The sequence below is a fragment of the Cydia fagiglandana genome, chromosome 4 (assembly GCF_963556715.1).
Source record: "Cydia fagiglandana chromosome 4, ilCydFagi1.1, whole genome shotgun sequence".
NCBI lineage: Eukaryota > Metazoa > Arthropoda > Insecta > Lepidoptera > Tortricidae > Cydia > Cydia fagiglandana.
Window position 1 is genome coordinate 16,754,741 of NC_085935.1, and position 16,504 is coordinate 16,771,244.

Consider the following 16,504-nt stretch of genomic DNA (forward strand, 5'->3'; position numbering starts at 1 on the left):
ATCGACCTAATCTTTAAATCGGCTGCATAGGTTACAGCATTAATAATGTGTTTATTTACTTTGTTTTTAGTGCGCATTCAATTGTTGTATTTACATACATACTGTTGGCAATTGTTTATGTTTACTAAGATACAGTTGGCAAATTGTAGTACGTAATAAGCCGCTTGCGGAAGGGAGGCCCGTGGGGAAGTCGTCACGTGCGGCTCTGCCATTGACAGAACCGACTACAATATTCTACTCATTTGTTAATCAACCTTTGTCTTATTTAAACCTACTAATAATTGTTATTTACAAGCTGCCTGTCCCTAAAACCAACTTTAATATGAAGCAAACTGACACAGTATTGGGCTGTAAGCTACTAATTTATTAACGCCCAATGTAAAATGTAACTACTTATAAATGTTTCTATAAAAAAAGATTAACACAGGGATTACTTAAAGACATCCATCAGTACAGTGCACATACACTCAAACTACATATTTAAAAGACATACTAAATACTTTTTTAAAGTAAGTCACATAACAAATACTTATATACAAGTCGATACCTTCTAAAGCTTCAGCTTTTCTTCTAAAATATAAAAAGAGATCGTAGGAAAGGAAGACGTAATAAAATAAATTTTAAGCTAAGAGACAACAACCTTTCAAGGGGCAAGGTTCGTCACCCTTAAACAAAATTTTCAGAAACAGGTAAAACACGATAATTCTGAAGGATATCGAAGTATTTGTATCAAGGTTACCTAATCTTTACTTTGTGATATTTTTCTACGAATGATCTTTTATATTTTATTATTACTTCAAAGCGGTAAAGGTTATATTAACTCAATAATTTGAGATACAGTTCAGATCAAAGACATCCGATGGCACGAGGAATGTCATTCTGTTTTTCCTGCAAGTGTTTTTATAGTAAAAAGACTCACAACGCTTACAAAGTGTTTACATAACGCCCTTCATCTTAGGCGCACAGTTAAAGGCCACGACACGACCTTTGGGTCAAATAGGCTGAAGGGCCTTAGGGATTTTCCTATAGGGGTTGAAGGCAAGAAGCAAGGACGCGTCATGCTGACGCGACACTGGCGAAGGTCAAGATTCGCATGACAACCAGTCCTCGGCCTTGGTGGAGCCGAGAATAACTAATGATCGGATTAATCTCAGTTATCCGTGAAGAATGGCGGTCGGGCCGGTCGGCAATTTTGGAGGCGAGTCAATTACGAAACAAAGTCCAGTTAGACGTGTTTGATACTGAAAATTAAAAATAATTCTGCGGTTACTCCCACGGTCCAATCATGCTGGGTATATCAATCGATAAGTCCTGATCCCCCAACCAAGTTGTTTGCTAACTGTAACTAGGCCTCCATAGTGCAGCAAAAGATTTCATATGTAAGCAAGTAGTTATAGTTTTGTTGTTACCTCTGTAGCTTCTTGCGTTATTAATATTACTCGCTCTTATTCAATATCCTACCCTAGTTACCTGGTTCAGGCAGGTATGTAAAATAAGCAAATCGTAAACCTACTGCTCGAGTTCAAATACCACAGTTCATGGCTTATGTTATTTATTTAGGTTTCATGCAATGTGTTGTTTTATACAATACGAGAAACCTTGAAGCGTGGTCTACTTCACATGTGCCAAACGTAACGTTTACCACGCCGCAACAATTTTACGACCACTTTCTTGATATCATAAGATTCGTAAACTTTGTGTACAGTAGTGGGCGTACAATTCAACTATTTTATTGCTGATTTTATTGTACGATGTAACTGCGGAGTGCGGCATACTGCAAACAAATGACTTAACTACTTAATTTTACCGAGGAGTTCTTTAACATGAAAGTGTGTATCTACAAAAGTAAACAACAAGGCATCATAAAAGATTCAGCTCCGTATTGCTGTGACAAAATGCGAAGCTTCCGTTATAGGTAAGTACATACCTAGTCTCTAGTTAGCGCGCTAGCTCAAAGCAATTTTCTTATTCCACTGCACACGACATGACTGAGGATCCTGAGCGTACCTACCAGTATATGGAAATTAGTTTACCTGACATAAATAGCGCATTTCATAATAAAAACAGAACACTAATTATAAATCCGATACTTATTTAACTTTCAGCTTCAATTCCTGATGTAGGTGGGTACGTACAATATAGTTTACCTACTTTTAATACGGTACCTATTATACTGCCTATTAATATTATTTCAGCAAATAAAGTTTCTTTTTTGCATTTCGCTTTGTCTAAAAGTTGTTCGTGTGAACTTTAATGAGGCCGGCGACCCGAGGAGTCGTTGTGCTATAAAGTGTGTTTAACATTTTATAAATGGTAATTTTGAGACCCCGAAAGTTGTTAAGAGCTTTTATTTACTGACATTTAGAGAAACATCTTTTTCTTAATGATTCTAATGAAAGAGGAAGCCAATTATGTAACTCTTTTCCATTAACTAATAACAAAATCAGAATACATTTAAGTAGCTGACCCGCCTAGTAACTGTCTGCTTAAATAAATATTACTTTTGCATTTCAGCGGCAGCTTGCTTAAAATTGCCTCTTTATCTGTTTGACGACCGAGTATAAAAATGTTAGTAGTTCAGTAACCGAGCAATAGGTATTATATATTTGCTTTTTCATCGCCGTAACGTAGGTATGACATGTTCGTGATATAAAGTTGTCCGTATGTACTTTTCAACTTTCTGCAACTACTTCGACGATATGAGGTATAGCCACGTTTCTCAGAGTTCAATTTCCTGTGATGGACTAAAGGGGCTTCCATCTACGGCGGTTAAATCTGAGGTATAATTAGACTATTTTTAAATATCCTATTTCTTAAATACACTTCTTGTTGGTGTGAAACTCATTTTGCGAAGTGGTCTGAAGCTTTGAATTGACACAACTTACTCGAGCGCTCTCGGTGACAGATTTCAAGACCAATGTCTGAGTGTTTGTGACTCACTATTCCTTACATTTCTGTTATTTTCGCGATAATAGGAAACCCGGAGGCTTATTCTGATTGTGGCAACTGGTTGAAAATTTGATCTAGATTTGTTATGGACATGATCTGCCAGCTGTCAACAGTAACATTTCTTCATGATCGCATTTTTATTATTTGTCATGTCATGCGTCACTTTCGCACTTACATACTTGTTAGAATGTGACAGGCGTGATGACAGATGATAAGAACCGACCATCTTGCTCTACTGAAATGTGGAAGTTGACATCAGACAGGTGCAGATGACAAGTCCAGTTAAATTTCATAACCAGTTATTACATTTAGAATAATCCTCCTGGGTAGTTAATTTAAGGGAGTGGACCTCTGATGCTCGCGCGGGTTCGTACCTGGTGCAAAGACTGGCCATCGCTATCCAACGTGGTAACGCAGCAAGTATCATGGGCACCTTTGCACACGGTACAGCCCACGGAGGTATTTTAGATTAAAATATTTTAATATTTAGATATATTTAAGTTACTTTTGTATGATTATTTATATACCATTAACCTTTTGTATAATAAATCAAATAATCTATTTAAGAACTCGGCAAAGCAAATTACATTTAGTTGGAAGCTTTATTTCGAGGACTTGTTATATCTTCTAAGCTCCTGAGTTTCTTCCTATTTGTGGTAGATATGACTGAAAGTGGGTCAGGTTTTCCCTCAGGCTGACAAATCAAATATATTTTGATGGAAGAGAAACTCTATATTACGTGCCTATATTTCCTAAGACATTTAATTAAATTTTCCGGTCGGTACCTAACCTACCTTAAAAGTAGGTTCTCAAGGAGAAAAAATATTCGTGTCACAGACTACAGATATTTGGAATTTTATGTAAATAGGTACCTAGTGAGAAAAAATAGAGATCTTTTTCTTAGTGATTATTATTTTCATGCGACGGAGTAGGTGTCAAGTAAATATCATGTCGTACCACAGTAGAAAAATTGTGCCTGTATAATACTCAGTAAAACGTTTATAACGCGACCTTTAGGTCTAATCGTGTCAGAAATCTGTGAAATTAATCGACATGCTTGTCACTCTGTTAAAGGTGTTTCTGTTTATATAATCATAATAATAATCATTTAATGTAGCCATGGTATCCAAAGCTTAGGATTGCCGAAAAGATCGATAACCCTTCAACCATATAACAAACTAACTATGTATTATCTCTTTTAAAACATCTACCTAGACCTGGTATAACTGTGTCTACTAAAGTTTCTAACGGAATCGAAAACTTTAGGTTCGCCTTACAAAATAAGTACCGAAATGTTAAAAAAGGGATCGTGACCCGGTCATTTAGGACGTCTGGAACCCTAAATTATTCGTTATACAATGTTACATCTGTTTCTGATTTTAAATTTACAAAGTCTTGTCGCAAAGAGCTTAATAGTTGCTGTAATTATAAATCGTTTCAAAGTAGGAACCTACGCTTTAACTACTTCGGTGTTTTTAATCATTACATGAAGCACTGATAAACAAACAGGTATAAAAATTGCTATTGATTCGCTCGCGGCACACCGCGCGTATATTATTCATCGGGGAGGTACTCTCTACTAGTTGTATGTTGCAACGTTCTCTCAAAACGACTCGTACTTGACCTAATATTCCGTTATTATAATTAATCTTCGAAGCAGCACACGGTTTACAAGAAGTGTAGGGTACACATCGGTTGCGAAACCATTGTTATGCGCCGGCTGGATTTCTTAACACCCTATGTCGTTCATCTCAAACGTCCGGCCTTGACTGAAACTATCGTAGATTAGAACATCTGTTATACATTTGTTAGGGAGCTTTTATTAACATTATGAATATTACGTTAGATATTTTAACCTTGATTTCGGTCAATTTCTAAAGAAACTACGTAAAATTATTGTTTAAAAAGTTTCTTTGTTTGACGATAAGACTTTGATAAATGAGGTCATTTTCTCAAGAATTTGTCATAAAATGACAGACACTCTTGCGCAACTGAACCATCCATCAATATTAGTATTTCTAGTGAACTTGACCCAGTTCGCTAACAATGTTATGAAAATTTCTCAACCACGGTGACTCATGAAGTTCACCGAGTATAAGTACAGTCAGCAAAACTATTAGCTTAGCACCCCTTTTACTAACCTATTCGTTTTATTGATTGTACATATATGGGGCATTATCTATGAAAAGGGACCTTATTGTCGATGGCGCTTACGCCGTCCAGCGTCACCCGGCATTGTATTTATATCGGAGCATCGATAATAATGGCGTAAGCGCCATCGACAATAAGGTCCCTTTTCATAGATAACGTCACATATGTAATTAAGCTAATGATGATTCTCATTACTTATACCTGGAGCAGGGACTGAAAAGGTACCTTTAAAAACGGTTTTGACCGGTCTTTTGAAAAGGTACCCGACCGTTAAAAGTAGCATTTCGGTACCAATATCAATCGGTACCCGTATCTAAACAAGCTTCCGTTCAAACGGTACCGTTAAATAAAAGTACCTTTACGTGTTTTGTTTATAGGTATCCGACCGTTAAACTGGCATTCCATATTGATATCAATACTTTAGGTATCCAAATAAGTGTTAGTCCAAACGGTACCGTTAAATAAAAGTACCTATACGGATATGTTTAAAGGTATCCGACCGTTTAAATAGCATTCAGGTAATGGTATCAATAGTTTAGGTATCCAAACAAGCTTTAGTCCAAACGGTACCGTTAAATAAAAGCTTACCTCCAAACGGTACCTTTAAATAAAAAAACCTTATCGCGTTTGATCTGATACCCTAATTCTAACCGGTCACTCGCGAGAGCGGGGAGGGTACGCGTGTCTCAATTATATTGTATGGAATCAAAAAAATACAGTTGCCTAAGGACTTCGAAGCAGACCTGGACCTGGACCTGCTAACCCGACCATTTTGGAATCCAAGATGTATGCCGTGCACTTTGTCACAAAAGTCGTCATGGGTGTCGTCAATCATGTAACTAAACCACTTCGTGTTTAGGCTCTTTTGATTCGTCTCGACAAGATCTTTGACACTAGGTGATACTCAGGGTCTGATGATCGAGCTGGAAGGTGGTCACCAGCACCAATCAACCATGCAACTAAACCACTTCGTGTTTAGGCTCGTTTGATTCGTCTCGACAAGATCTTTGACACTAGGTGATACTCAGGGTCTGATGATCGAGCTGGAAGGTGGTCACCAGTACCAATCAACCATGCAACTAAACCACTTCGTGTTTAGGCTCGTTTGATTCGTCTCGACAAGATCTTTGACACTAGGTGATACTCAGGGTCTGATGATCGAGCTGGAAGGTGGTCACCAGTACCAATCAACCATGCAACTAAACCTTCGTGTTTAGGCTCGTTTGATTCATCTCAACTAGATCTTTGACACTAGGTCATACTCAGGGTCTGATGATCAAGCTGGAAGGTCGTCACCAGTACCAATCAACCATGCAACTAAACCACTTCGTGTTTAGGCTCGTTTGATTCATCTCAACAAGATCTTTGACACTAGGTCATACTCAGGGTCTGATGATGGAGCTGGAAGGTGGTCAACAGTACCAATCAACCATGCAACTAAACCACTTCGTGTTTAGGCTCGTTTGATTCGTCTCGACAAGATCTTTGACACTAGGTGATACTCAGGGTCTGATGATCGAGCTGGAAGGTGGTCACCAGTACCAATCAACCATGCAACTAAACCTTCGTGTTTAGGCTCGTTTGATTCATCTCAACTAGATCTTTGACACTAGGTCATACTCAGGGTCTGATGATCGAGCTGGAAGGTCGTCACCAGTACCAATCAACCATGCAACTAAACCACTTCGTGTTTAGGCTCGTTTGATTCATCTCAACAAGATCTTTGACACTAGGTCATACTCAGGGTCTGATGATGGAGCTGGAAGGTGGTCAACAGTACCAATCAACCATGCAACTAAACCACTTCGTGTTTAGGCTCGTTTGATTCGTCTCGACAAGATCTTTGACACTAGGTGATACTCAGGGTCTGATGATCGAGCTGGAAGGTGGTCAACAGTACCAATCAACCATGCAACTAAACCACTTCGTGTTTAGGCTCGTTTGATTAATCTCAACAAGATCTTTGACACTAGGTCATACTCAGGGTCTGATGATGGAGCTGAAAGGTGGTCAACAGTACCAATCAACCATGCAACTAAACCACTTCGTGTTTAGGCTCGTTTGATTCGTCTCGACAAGATCTTTGACACTAGGTGATACCCAGGGTCTGATGATCGAGCTGGAAGGTGGTCACCAGTACCAATCAACCATGCAACTAAACCACTTCGTGTTTAGGCTCGTTTGATTCGTCTCGACAAGATCTTTGACACTAGGTGATACCCAGGGTCTGATGATCGAGCTGGAAGGTGGTCACCAGTACCAATCAACCAATCTGACGTGCACTTTGACATAAAAGTCATCATGGGTGTCGTTTTATAGGTTTCAGGGAGTGCAGAATTCAAAAATGATAGCTGGAGCACTGGAGGATAGCTGGAGCAGCAGTACAAAGCGTAATGGCGGCCGAGACCACGAACCGCCGAATGATATCCAAGAATTGGTTGCTTATTCGTATTTCCAGAAGAATTCTTCATTGACTTCCCCGCTCCCGTCACACTTGCACTAACATAATACCCACTCACATAACATAATATTCACTGCATAATATGCTATCTAAATTATACATTAAAAATAAAAAAAAATGTCTGCAGCACGATCCGCCATGTTCCAAGGATCATTCGAAAGTCCCAAGTCAGAGTTTAGAGTCGTCAATATTCAGTCAACCGAATACTGTTTGACATTTGTGTATTAAAGTTTGTAGTGATGAGGTTGAGACTTGAGACACCGTTTCAAGTACCTTAGTAGGCGAGCTCCCGACCGATAACGTCATTTTGAAATTACATCTATCGAAATGAAATCAAAATTCTAACAACTCCTCCCATCCCCCCTCGGTGACCGCCCGTTACGCCCGTAGTAGGTTACATGGAATGTAATTGTGGAAATTGTTTTGTGAGCCGATTATGCATTTCATACAAGTAACAAAAAGTGGAAAAAACTAGCTATTTTGCATTTAATCAACATTTGAAGGTAGGCCCGCCCCTACTGTTTGACCAAGATGTTGACTTTATAGAGTAAGAAGTTAGGACTTTTACAAAGTAAAATTCTTGGTACCTACTACGGGATCTGATAACTTTCTAGTGTAAAAGCTTTATACATAATGCGCTTGGCCTTGGCAACACATCACATGAAATGTGTTTGGATTTATGCATGTTTGTATTATTTGTTAGCATTGTTTCGTTTATTTATATTACTAATTGTAGTTAACCTGATGTACCTACCTATCGTTTATTGTTATACATTTATAATCGATTTTTATCCACTTACGGAAATGTCATATGAATCGAAACTACAGACTCGGTCACAACACTGCTTAAAAAAAATAGGTAACTAGTAATACATGGTAAATTATTATCGTAAAATATTCTATTACTATTATGGGGCATGGCACTTATATTATTTGCATGGCACACTGCGTCCAATTCGCACGACCCGACGTGCGCGCGGGATATCACTATAATAATACGCGCATAGCGTTGTCTCGCTCAAACTTCGGAGCGACGTGCGAATCGGACGCAGTGTGCCATGCCCATATATATGATCTAAAAAAATTCAAAATTATGTTTAAAAAAGCGAAATACTGATTTAAGTACTTGACAAGCCGTTATATTATTACGGAATTTTATTTATAATTTCAATAGCCATGCACGTTTACATTCTATGGGCGTTGTGATGTGATGTGTCAAATGTTTGAACTTGGAAGTAAATCTGACAAGCCATTATTCGGCTGTCCCATAGCAAAACCCAGTAAGTGCATCAGACCAAATTTTACAGAAGGCGTAACAAGATAAAATGTGTCAGCCTCAAAAAATGTTTTAAATTTTAATACAAAAAACGTACCTACATGAATAACTACTTAGGAACTATTCCATATATCAACATCAATATTATATAATAATATTGTATTTATACACGTTTATGCCCCTTACTAACTTTGAAAACGTGAGCACCGATGTTTTGTGTTACATATTCCCACTCCAATACCTGCCTAGTAAGTGCTCGTTTTAGGTGTGAACCTGGTGTATCACTTATCAATATTCAAGACATTTCGGGGTTTTTCCCACTAGTTACCACCAAGTTATTACCAGTGGTAACAACTGAGATGTTTTTCTCACTTTTTACCACTGCAAAAACTGAAAAAAAAAACCCACTAGGTATTTACCACCAAACTTTGGTGATAAATACCTAGTGGGTGAGATGGTGGTAACTACTTGGAATTATTTTTATCTGTATCAGTAGCATACTTTAAAGTTTAAATTATAGCATATTACGCTCTTGTAATTGGGTGTTAAAATTCTGTTTGAACCCTTACTAGGTTTTAATATGGGGCAGGCGAAGTGCCCCCGCACGTCAACCCAGTTCAAAAACCTAGTAAGTCTGCTGGATAACCACGCTAAAACCTAGTATGTCTCAGTCCCTTCCTAGGTTTTGATATGGGATTTGTGACTTGCTGAGTTTTATAATGTTAAACCGTCACTACACATGCTACTTACTAGGTTTGGAGGTGTCAAAATCTCCGTTGTTTATGCCGATTTTTGAGCAGGTTTCTTTGTAATCGGGTGAGGACTTACTTGGTGGGTCCAAATTAGCGTTGAAAATTTCCGGAAAAAATCCCGTTTCTTTCCAAACGGCTCGTTTTTTTCGGATTTTTACAGAAAAAAACCATGAGATTTACCGCTTCAATTTTTCCGAATAAAACGAAAAAAGCGATTTAAACAGGTTTCAATCGGTTATTTTTCTGAGTTAACCGTTAGCGTCCTTCGGGTTAACTAAACCCGAAGTGGTGGTGGAAGTGGTGGTGGAGTTCGGGGTTATTTTTCTCAATACTGGCGACATTTGACATCGGATCGGTGACAGTGTCAATTCAGTTCAGTTGTCACAGTTGTGTCATTATACTTATCAGTCGGTTGGTTTTTTTCTTTAAAAATCCGAAATAAACGGAAAAAACGAAAATTTCATAAAATCTCGAAAAAATCATTTGATTTTTTCCGACATTTTCAACGCTAGTCCAAATAACATAAAAACAAATTTTGAGAAATTTGTCATTTACTAGGTTTTGATATGGGACAGCCGTATTGTGCGGTTTGTTTTTCGGTCGGGTACCCTTACCTACTTCAAAAAGTTAGCCTTAACGGTACCGTTTCAAAAAGGTACCTGTTAAATTCTATTTATTCGGGTACCGTTACTATTGGGTACCTATTCAATTGATACGTTTATTTTAGGTACTGGTATTTTTCCGTTTTATTCGGGTACCATTACTGTTGGGTACCTATTCAATTGATACCTTTATTTTAGGTACTAGTATTTTTCCGTTTTATTCGGGTACCATTACTGTTGGGTACCTATTCAATTGATACCTTTATTTTAGGTACTAGTATTTTTCCGTTTTATTCGGGTACCATTACTGTTGGGTACCTATTCAATTGATACCTTTATTTTAGGTACTAGTATTTTTCCGTTTTATTCGGGTACCATTCCTGTTGGGTACCTATTCAATTGATACCTTTATTTTAGGTTACCGGTCTTTTGCGGTTTTTCAGTCATTGACCTGGAGCACATAATTGATTGACTTTTTTCACGTACAGTAAGCATAAACCGTAAATTATTTTATAAGAGGTTGGAAGGGTACCGCACAAGATTAATTTCCAGAGATAACTTCGTTGCAAAGCGTTACGTATGTCTACTATTATATTGATGCCATTCAAATATCATTACCTACATTTTTCTTATTCTAGACTGCTTTCTAAGACTATCGTTAATTATTGGTAGGTACCTATAGCTTAAACCGATTGATGACCCAAGTGATTAAGAATTCCTCAAGATGTCAACGGATGTTTGTTCGGTATTTTTCAGTAACGATCTATTGAACGCTGATCGTTAATCACATAATTATGCCGATGGCGGCCACAGTTTGCTCCTAATATGAGAGTAGGTATCAAATGAGATTCGAATATATCTTTTTTTTAATTTCTCTAGCTAGTCTTTAGTTAGTTTATCAAATATTAATTGAACAGTGTACAGTCGATAGCGTGACGTGACGTATCTGTTTGCGTTAAGTATCATTTTATATGGGATTTGCGTTTCCAAAACGTCCCGCTTGGCGCGTTGTTGAAAATCCCATACAAAAATAGATTTAACGCAAACACGAACGCCTGTCACGCTACCGAATGAAACTTACACTATATTTAAGTACTTCTTAGTTTTCTTTAGCTACGTAAATGAATCGTTTAGTAAACAACACTATAGACAAAAAAATTGTCAACTGCTACAAAAACGACAGTATAGGTAATTACAGCCGAGCGCCAAATCAGTAAAAGTAGTATACTAGGTAACCTAGGTACTGCGACGTGTTTACCTACCAAACTGTGTCGTGATCGATCTCGGCTCCCCAGACACTTTTTATGGCTCGGAAAATTTCCAGTTTGTGAAAAAATTCCGCCCGGAAAACCTGTGTCCACGGGGTACGTAATGAAAATGGATGAATTCTCGGGTTTCTCCATCGGGAGCTGCTACGCGCATAATTGTAATTTGTCGCCGTGTTTGCCGCTGGGAGTTGAGGAATGTACGAGTAAATGCGGTCGTAACAAGAGAACAGTTGATTTTACCTTGTTACTATGCGGGAAATTGTTTCAAGATTATTCAGCCTTAATTTTTCCGACGGTAAATTTTTATCGTTAAATTGGTTTAATCTACGCATCACCAGGCATATTGTAATTCTTATTTTATTTTCTTAAGAAGACAATCTTCTAGAAATTATTTCCGTTGTTTAATTAATCTCTCAGTCGCCAGAGGTCGCTGACATCTTAGAAGGTGTAAACACAGTTAATTGGCTATAGGAGGATCGTGGGAATATTGGTTCGACACTTCGGCGGATAGTTAAAGGACAAAGGGACGAGGTTAACCATTTATTGGTACTTGTGGTGATAGCTCGAACAGGCGGAAGTAAATGCAAATATCCGAGCTTCCGAGGGTATGTTCGATCTGAAAAGTTTCGCTGCAATAAAGCTAGTTTTGTGAAACTTCAATATCTATATCTAATTATCTACCCAGCGCGTCGGATTAAGCTCCCTATAACAGTTCATTTTTGCATGGAGTAACATTGACAGGTCAAATGTTTTTAGACTTTTGGTATTTTAACATATTTGTTTATAAGAAATGTAACAATGTTTGTTAGAAATGCAACAATTAAGTAATGAATATTGTAGGGATAGGTTTTTACCATACGGTAAATTTATTTTTTAAATCAAGTCTATCCAAAAGGGATTTGGAAGAATTGACATAGGAATCATCATTTGACGCGTCAGGTAGGTACTTATACTATGCAGTGCTATGCAAATTAGGCTCACAGGTAGGGCTTATAAATACGTCCCAAACAGAATAGAAATTTATTTTTTGGATATAATTTTAAACTTATTTGACATTGATTACTTTCCCGTCATTTTTAATAGTTGACATGCTTCGGTTTTTTTCAATGTACCTATATTATTTATCCGGCAATTAATATTGAAAATGTATGTAGCCATTTAACCATTTGTAATGTATAAATGGCGTTAAACAGGATATCCTAAAATAACGTGATCCATGACAGATACATACTATTAAAACCGGCGCGAGAACGCTACGCTGCGCCAACGTCTTGCTCAAATGATGGATTTCTCGAATATTTTCGTGACGTACAATCCGGCCATTCAAATGAATGCAATGACAATTCGTCATTTTAGATTCTCGTAGTCATACTTCCTATAACGAATTGGTGACGTGAGCCGCGGTCGATATTCTATTATCTGTCAAGTGACCTTTATGTAATTGTGTAACGAATAGCAATATTACTTGTTCGTATATTTATTTAAGTAGTAATAAGCTAATGGTTACACGGTTATATAAAAACATAATAGAAACAATAATTTGACATGTCAGTCTTGGTCAACCTCACCTAAAGAAGCTTTAAATGATGGTCATGTGCATTTTTACATGGCATACCTACCTATATGTTGCCATACAACTTTTCTTTATCAACCTGTATTAACTATATTGTCTTTTGGTATACCATAAAGCTTTTAAACAAACAGTTTGTACGTTCTTCCAGGTATTGGGTTAGGAATTTGCCATTACCCTTGGCATCAGAACTACATATGAGGTATCCTTGATAGTGGATATTTACTAAAAACTGTATCAGTGTTCAGTAGCTTGTTCTAATTTAAAGTCATATAATGCAAGAGCAAGCTTACTGATAGTCAACATAATCTTAAAAACGGTCTTTGAGAAAAACGCATTTAACCGATTTGCAAGACCGAAGTGATCCCATAAGAGCACCGTGGACAAAGATTTGTACGGTGCTCTAAAAATTGGAATTGTATTGCTGTCACTGAATTAAGGCCCACGCTAAAATGATGCCACATGTGTAATTCAGAGACGCAGTGATAAGCCGATTCATTCTGAAGTAGTAAAGGAGTTAGACCAAGAAAAGTCTGCAACGATTTTGGTAGCATACACAGTGCATTACGTTATTTATACGTCGTAATTTCATAGAAGTTTGACGTTTAAAATAACACTTGCACCGCGTGTGCTATCAAAATCGTTGCAGATTTATCTTATTCTAGATCAGAAATATTTGTACCTGGTTCGTGTCAAAATCCATTTCGTAACGATTGTTTTTTACGCACCCTCTGTAAAATATTACGATGTAAAAAAAATATGGAAGTGTATTTTTTGTTTGGGTTAGCGTTGTTCATAACCATTCCAAATTTCAAATCGATAGCTTCAGTAGTTCTAGAAATATTTAGCGATGTGACAGACGGACGTACAGACGGACAGAGTCGCACCATAAGGATTCCTTTCTATCCTTTTTATCCTTTCCTGCCTATGCCTTCAAGTCAAGAGTGAACAGGCACCTTCTGGGCAAGCTCGCTCCATCGTAGGCCACGTCTACGCCTCGGCTAGTCTGTGGCCATGAGTAAGCCCATTCATAATTAAATATATATATATATGTGTGAGTTTTTACTGTTAACATTTTCCGTGTCCTCTGAGTGTTTCTATACGCCCCATAATTAGAGAGTGAACTCGTGACCAATGACCATCCCAATTCCAGAATCAGTGTAAACATCCATAGATAAAAATGCCAAAGTTATAATCAACAGAGATCAATGGAAAACCGCTAATGACGTATGTTTATGTCTAAACATCGATGTTTCGATCGAAGCAGATTTAGTGTTAACAAAATTTGCGGAAGTTTTTGCTAATAATTAGGTAAGTACGAGTACATGAGTATCTCATGAGTATGAGTATGAGTGTATGATTGTCTGTGTTTCTAAAGCCGCATATTCGTTGAAGTTATTAAAGTTAGATCAAAAAAAGTCTGCAGCGATTTTGGTAGCACACGAAGAGCAAGTGTTATTTTAAACATCGATCGTCTATGAAATTAAGACGACTTAAATAACAAATGCACTGCGTATGTTATCAAAATCGCTGCAGACTTTATTTGGTCTAACTCTACTTCAGATCTAAAAGTATCACCTATATAATTATGATGGCACTGATATATTCTTTAGTTATTTGAGCATTTTATGATTCCAGCAATAATGATCTCCGTTTTGGGGTTGCTTCTGAAAATTACTTACTGAAAACAGCAAAAACCACTACAAATATCTTCTTAAACTGCTATTCAAATGAAATAGTATATATTGTTGAAGGTTTTCGGATGAATTACGGTTGACGTTAGCTGAAAAACAGAATTTAATGAATGAAAGCTCACCTGGCGACGTGAACAATGGCAGACAGGGGCCTGGGCAGCTACAGGTCGGCTAAACCACCGGCGAATCACAGCAAACAGTCTCAACCGATCCACAAAACACACCAATTAATCCCGACCTACTCAATGTTCATCAGTTCAGTATTTTCAAGAGAAATTTGTGAAAATGTAATAGAAATGCTAGAAAGCTGTCAAAGCGCAAGCTCCGACGAGGGGCGCAGGCGAGCGACGGCGAACGACTGGGCGCCGCGCAGCCGTCCCGTCTATATATACGGCGCTGTAGCGAGCCGCGCCGCCCGCCCTCCGCGCTTTTTGTGCATACAAAAATATCAAAGGAATCCGGAGCCTAATTTTCGCTGTCACTGCCTTAATACCGACACAATGAGAGCGTTGATCCCCGGGACGCCTGCATGCTGAGACAGCTGACCAAATTCCTTGGAGCTGAGTGATGACCGGCTCCAGGCGTAACTCCTGAATACGACCCCATAATTTATACAACCTGGATTTAAATCGCATACCATTTAAAACATATAACTTTTTAATACCTAACAAATCAGTGTTGTTTAGGTTAGACAAATGCAAAGTAATGAAGACCGCAACTATAAATCCTACTAAAAAGAAACCAGTTCAAGGACTGCACCCATTCGCAATCGACAGAAGATTTTTCTCAATATTTATTGATAGATATTGGTATTACTTAAGCTTCACGCTACGTACTAAAAGTAACCGAGAGGAATTATTTTGTTTGCTAATATTAATATAAATTAAATACGTAGTTTGAAAATAATATATCCGTAAGAAGTAAATTGTTAATTATTTCCGACCAATGAAAGTTATTCTTTATCATGTGGTCTTGGCACTTTATATCGATTTTCTGAAAACGCCCAAAACGACACAAATTCACTTTACCTTAAAATTTACCCTATTAACTTAGGGTAGGCCCATTTTTTATCTACTGGAATCAAATCATCTGCCTGCGTCGTAATGGATTTTTCTTTTATTTTTTATTGTTTGTCGACCTTAACTTTCAATGCATAAACAATGCCTCAAACAACGGCATTATTGACGTTTTATTGACAGTAAACCAATGATGTGAACTATTCACGACAGACGACGGTTATTCAGGCCAAGAACGATGAGAATTTTTTTACTACCTTTGTAAATGTTAGCGGACCTTGATAGCTTTCAGGTTTATAACTGTAAGCTGCAACGATATCGAAGCTCACCGCTACACTCTGGAATGTCAATAAAATCCTACTTATATAATACTAGCGACTCGCCCCGGCTTCACACAGGTTACACAATACCTTAACTAATTATATACATAAACCTTCCTCACTAATCACTCTATTTATAGGTGAAAGCCGCATGAAAATCCGTTCAGTAGGTAGTTTTTGAGTTTGTCGCGAACATATATACACACAAACAGAGACGCGGCGGGCGACCTTGTTTTATAAAGTGTAGTGACTTTAAAAGCGAAATCAACTCTGTCTATCCGTCTTCGTGCTTAAACCGCTGAACCGTTTTAGATTAAATTTGGTAAGGAAATATTTTGAGGCCCGGGGAACACGTAGGATAGTTTTCATCTATCATGATCCCCATCCACGCAGGCGAAGTCGCGGGCAGAAGCTAATAGATTATAAAGTTCGAATCCACTTATAT

General features: G+C 37.8%; 1 protein-coding gene across 2 annotated transcripts in view; it reads right to left on the minus strand.

The window, feature by feature from the left end:
* LOC134663946 (ras-related and estrogen-regulated growth inhibitor-like protein) overlaps positions 1-15,206 on the minus strand; it is a 29,538-nt gene extending 14,332 nt beyond the window's left edge. Inside the window, exon 1 of one of the 2 annotated variants that reach the window (XM_063520492.1) lies at positions 14,846-15,206. The gene's annotated coding sequence lies outside the window, so the exon portion shown is untranslated. The remainder of the gene's footprint in view (positions 1-14,845) is intronic. The other variant, XM_063520493.1, reaches the window with a different exon arrangement.
* Between the last annotated feature and the right edge of the window lie 1,298 nt (positions 15,207-16,504).